Source organism: Sinocyclocheilus rhinocerous, unplaced genomic scaffold, assembly GCF_001515625.1.
Source record: "Sinocyclocheilus rhinocerous isolate Xijiao unplaced genomic scaffold, SAMN03320098_v1.1 scaffold231, whole genome shotgun sequence".
NCBI lineage: Eukaryota > Metazoa > Chordata > Actinopteri > Cypriniformes > Cyprinidae > Sinocyclocheilus > Sinocyclocheilus rhinocerous.
In genome coordinates, this window is record NW_015640454.1 from 3,429 (window position 1) to 9,284 (window position 5,856).

General features: G+C 36.4%; 1 protein-coding gene across 3 annotated transcripts in view; it reads left to right on the forward strand.

Moving 5' to 3' along the window:
* Positions 1-5,856, forward strand: part of egfl7 (EGF-like-domain, multiple 7) — a 19,800-nt gene that overhangs the window by 3,427 nt on the left and 10,517 nt on the right. The window contains exon 1 of one of the 3 annotated variants that reach the window (XM_016568996.1): positions 263-757. The exons of 1 other annotated variant lie outside the window; for it this stretch is intronic. The gene's annotated coding sequence lies outside the window, so the exon portion shown is untranslated. Of the gene's footprint in view, positions 1-262; positions 758-1,200; positions 1,917-5,856 lie in introns of those variants that run through there. One more of the 3 variants, XM_016568995.1, reaches the window with a different exon arrangement.

Here is a 5,856-nt window from a genome sequence, read left to right on the forward strand (position 1 = left end):
TATATATATATATATATATATATATATATATAATATTGTGAAATATTTTTACATATTTTTAGTTTTTTGTAACTGTGTAAAAGTCTTTACTGTCACTTTCGGTCAATTTAATATGTCCTTTCTGAATAAAAGTATTAATTTAATGCTTTCTTTACTAAAAAAAGAAAAAGAAAAAAAGAAAAAGTAGTAGGCCTACATGAAAATATGGCAATAAATCAACCAGGCTACATCAGCGAAAGTAATTTTAAGGGTCAGATCAGACTGGATTCTCTCCTCAAGGTGCCACCTGCACCGTTTCACTTTCCATATTCGGGTAAATATTCCTAGTATATTCCTTGTAGTTGAAATCACAGGGCCAAACTCGCGCTGTTTCTCCAGCTCATCATAGTGTGTTTGTGGTCCGATAGAGACGTGATTACCCGTAGAGGGACTTGAGAGGCACGAGGGGAGTGTTTGTGCAGCCAGAGGGGTTTATCAGCTCCAAACACTTGCAGGATTTCCGCTTTGGGATTGTCCGTCCAATTCCTGAGTTCCACAGGAAGCGCGGAATAAAAAGCAGGAGAAAAACGCCCAAAAGCATCTCATTCCTCGCCAGTCGGACCACGGGGAGCATCGAGACTTTGAGCGCACGGTGCTCTTTATCAGAGAGAAGAAGAGTTTATAAGAAATGGTGGCGATGGAGAAGAGCATCAGAGCTCGCGACAGGTGGATCAAATGGCCTCGAGCTCAGCGCGACATCACGTGATCTTCATTAACGGTGAGTGTGTCAGCAGCATGTGTTTATATTGGTATGGGGTTTTTCTTTGATTACAGTTTCGGTACGCCATTGAAAAATTAATACATAAATACATGGAGTAGTTCATATACAATCCAATATGAGTGTTATATGAAATCAAAGTTTCATGACGTTAAGTTTCATAACAAGCCTATTTAAACGGACGATGTCAAATTTATGTGCAATGTGTTCTTTTTTTTAAACACTTAAAAAATACATTAAAATGCTTAAATACATTTCGTTAAATAAAAAACAATACATAAAAAAACGTATGGAAATTAATTGTATATAGGCTAATAATTAAATAAATAAATATAGAAAAATGGTTTATCAAAATTTTATGTTCGTTTTTAGTGTGATTTTTTGGGAAGCCTTTTAAAGCTTTTTTTCAATGTTTTATAATTTATAAAATTCACACACACACACACACACACAAATATATCAACTTTTTTTTATCTTAAAGACATGCGTAGGCATTTTAGGCAATTCGTATTTGTCTACAAACCTAATTTCAAGCATTTAACTATTCATAAATTCAGTCATGTGTTTCTAAACGTTTGACTGGTTGTGTAGGCTATATAAGTGGGCTTTGGTATTCCTTTATTGAGTTGGCATGTTTTGTTTTTTTTAACTACTGTATTTTGGCCAAAAAGGGTAAAAGCTTAATTGCTTTTCTCCTTTGTTCTGTTTTCTTTCACTTTTCCCTTTATTTCTCGGTGTGTGACCCGGTAAACTGAGCTGCTGCGGGTGAATTCCAGCAGCGCTGACGTCACGCGGCGCGAGGGTCTCCCGTGAGCTCTTGCGTGAGTGTTTCTCCCGGGACGTCCCGGTGAAGAAGGAGGGGCAGTAGTGGTGTGGTTACCCCCCTGCACGCTTTGACAGTTGTGAGAGAACTGAGTGTGCAAAAACCTCCTAAACACGGAGAGCCGAGCCACGGGAGGCGCGTGCAGGAACTGCGAGTCTCGTGCCAGTGCGCGTTTGGGCACATGAGTGTTTTTGGACTATTTATAAGATTATTCCAGCCCCGTCCTCTGAGTTTGGTGGGAAACTTAGTTTTTGGGACGCGCCGGGGGACCAGTCTCTTTCTTTTCCCTTTTACATCCACGCACGAGCGGTTCATCTCGTGGACAGGAGTGATCCAGTGAGTCATTGTACACATATTTTTATTTTAAATCGTTTATGTAAATTCATGCATGCATCATGCACTTCATTATTATTTATTTGCGCATGCATCAGATTAGTACAGGTCATTATGTGTGTGTGTGTGTGTGTGTGTGTTACTATAACTAGATTAGACTGAACTGGATCAACACTGGAATCTGTGAATGGTCGCATATAAAGTTGTAGAGAAACAGCGCCGCCTGCTGGTCATTTACCGTTAAAGCGGAGAGACTGCATACTATACTTACAAACCACGATCAGAATTAAGTACCACTCTAACTATTTGAATAATGCAGCATGACAAGACAGTGTGCAACCAAAATGCACACTGCAGAATACTGTATCCGCACAATGCAGTGTGCTCGATCTTCCGTTAGACTGAACTGGATCAACACTGGAATCTGTGAATGGTCGCATATAAAGTTGTAGAGAAACAGCGCCGCCTGCTGGTCATTTACCGTTAAAGCGGAGAGACTGCATACTATACTTACAAACCACGATCAGAATTAAATACCACTCTTAACTATTTGAATAATGCAGCATGACAAGACAGTGTGCAACCAAAATGCAGAATACTGTATCCGCACAATGCAGTGTGCTCGATCTTCCGTTTCCAGTGTGATGAATTGCTTTTTGAAACAATTAAGCAAACTACTATTACAAATGCATATTGCATGATATATTGCATTTTGTTTCACATACGACTTTTTAAGAAATAATATGCAGTATATGCTGCACACTATGCAGTATGCTAGTATTCCATTCCAGATATAAGCACACACACTAACCGCTGGCCCTCCATTAGCCTCAACTGTTTCCGTGTCTATTTGTGATTATATGCAGTGATGTGGATCTAAATGCCGGTGTGTGTTGACATACAGAGTTTTTCATTTATTTTGAGATGTTTTTGTGGTTTGGCATTTTGTTTAAATGGACACTTTGTAATTATATACACACACATACAGAATTACAGTATATACACAAACATACAGACTGCTACTTTTTTTTATTTTTTTTTACTTTGTTTTGTTTACCATTGCAAAAATCTAAAATAAAAAAATCCTAAATCAAGATGCATTTACTTGAGAATGAAAATGAAATATCAAAACTTAGGTGAATTTACGTTTAAAAGAAGAATAAAATATCTGCAACTTACAGCATTTGTTCTTGTTTTAAGCATAAACTCACTTAATTTTGATACATTTTTCAGAAAACAAGACTTGAGTCATTTTGCTTCTCAAGTAAATGTCTCTTGATTTAAGAATGTTTAGATATTTGTACTGGAAAACAAGACAAAAATACAGAGTGAGAAAATAATTTTTTGCACTGTACACATGTAGCTGTGTGATTGTGATTTAATGATGTTGATGGAAATGCTGGAAGTTTGCACCATTATATATTTTCTTTATTATTCCTTAAAGCAATAGTTCACCCAAAATGGAAGTGTACTCATCTTCAGGCCATCCAAGATGTCTCTTCATCAGAACAGATTTTGAGAAATTGAGCATTACATCACTTGCTCACCAATGGATGCTCTGCAGTGAATGGGTGCCGTCAGAATGAGAGTCCAAACAGCTGATAAAAACATCACAATAATCCACAAGTAATCCACACCACTCCAGTCCATCAGTTAATGTCTTGTGAAGTGAAAAGCTGCATGTTTGTAAGAAACAAATCCATCATTAAGACTTTTTAAAATATGGGTCCTCTAACCATAATATTGCTTCTTTCAGTGAAAAAGTTGTCTCGTCTGGAGTCTGGAGACAGCAGAAAAATGCACAGATCAAGTACTGTTAACAAGTTAAAACAGTCCAAAACAGTTCTAAACAAATATGTCGATTTGAGAGGACAACAGGGGATGGACTTTTTCACTGGTGGAAGCATTATTATAGATTATGGACTCGTATTTTGTCCAGAAGCAACAGTTAAAATGCTTTAATGATAGATTTTTTTCTTACAAACGCAGATTTTCACTTCACAAAACATTAATTGATGGACTGGAGTGGTGTGGATTACTTGTGGATTATTGCAAAGACTACAGAATACCCAAGACGTGTCACTCGTATAGTTTTGAATGGGGAAAAATGCAACGCTCAATATGGCCGCTCTCACTGCAGAGGATCCATTGCTGAGCAAGTGATGTAATGCTACATTTCTCCAAATCTGATGAAGAAACAAACTCATCAAACTCATCTCGGATGGCCTGAGGCTGAGTACATTTTCAGCAAATTTTCATTTTTGGTTGAACTACTCCTTTAACTATTTAAAAGCTAATTATCATCCCTCAACTTTCTTGAGAGACACATTTAGTGTAAATCTATTGGTGTTGCCGCATCACAGAACAATCGCAAGCATATAAAGTTTATTTTCGATGATGCACAATGTGTTAGGCACACCGCTGCTCAGACAGTGTGAGTCAGAGATCTGGCAGCATTTACATACGACACGTGGTAAGTATTTACATATGACGGCGATCAGATGAATTGTGGGAGACGTACACATATACAGCGTCTGTAACTGAAACAGCATGTAGGTACGGACCTGTAGAAACCATTAAGTCTTTGGCTGGAGATCTGTATGAAAGTCATCCAGAAGTCCTAAACCCCTTTACTGCCTCGTGGTGTTGGATGCTCTGCGGTGGGCCGGCCAACTCAAACTGCAGACATGTGAAAACACGATCTGACCCACAATCCTTAGGCTGAGATGACAAACCTCACCAGTGCCGCGAAAAGTGTTGTTATCTTAACAAATCTGCTATTAAACAAACAGACGCACATACAGAAACACTATAAAGCACCTGAGACGAGCAATCACGTTTTCAAATGTTTTGTCTACAAATGAAACATGTGATTCTCTTTTGGAATTTTGTCTCAGAGAATCTTAGATAAGAAGGCAGGATAATTATGCTGCCTTTATGTTAGCATGTTGCTAAACTAATATCAATGCTCAAATTAAAATACATTTAAAAACAGAAATACTGGTTAAATACATTTTTAATTAGATTAAAGTATTAGATACCCTTGTGTAAAAGAAGTACACTTTAGCATACTTTTAAAAAGAGCACTTAATACATTTTAAAAGTATATACTTGTAAACAAAATGTAATGTTTTTAGACATTTACTTGCATGTTATTTGATCAAAAAATGTATATAAAATTTAGTTTTTTAAACTTAAGAGTGCTTTTGACATAAGTAGGACTTAAGTACATATTTTATGTAATTTCATAATTACTTCTACTGTCTTTGAAACATGGTTAAAGTGTACTGTCAAATGTACTGACAAACATTTATCATTTATATCGAAATTTTGTCATGTATTTAATTTTATTTGTAATTACACATTTGCAAAGATGAAGTTGCAATTTAGTACATTTAAAATATATTTTAAAGTAAAACTTAGTGTACTTTAAGTACACTTAAGTGGCGTTTTATTTCAATATATTATATTACCTTCAAGTATAGTATAGTATATAGATTTGAAGTACATTTGAATCTTTTCACTGAGTTTCTTGCAATGCATTGTGGGATTGTATTTAATTCTGCCATAACATTTAGTCAAAATGTATCTTTGAAGTTTGCTGCTTCATTTAAAACAACCTTTACATCGAGAGCAGAGATGTCTTACAAAGCTGTCTATAAAACTAATAGGGTCTTGTTAGTCACATTTGGAAAGTTTTCTAAATTCTAAGAATAAACTCACTAAGTTTTGCTCGCTAACTCGAGCTGTACCTGAGGTAAATCCAAAAACGAAGTGCAGACTTTACCATGCCACACACAGGAAAATCATTAAACACAGAACAGGAGGAAGATGGGTCGTTAATCTCCAGAAAATATGAAACAAGAGCTCATTTAAAGTGCTTCTTACTCAAACACACACACACACACACACACACACACACACACACACAGAGAGAGCTTAA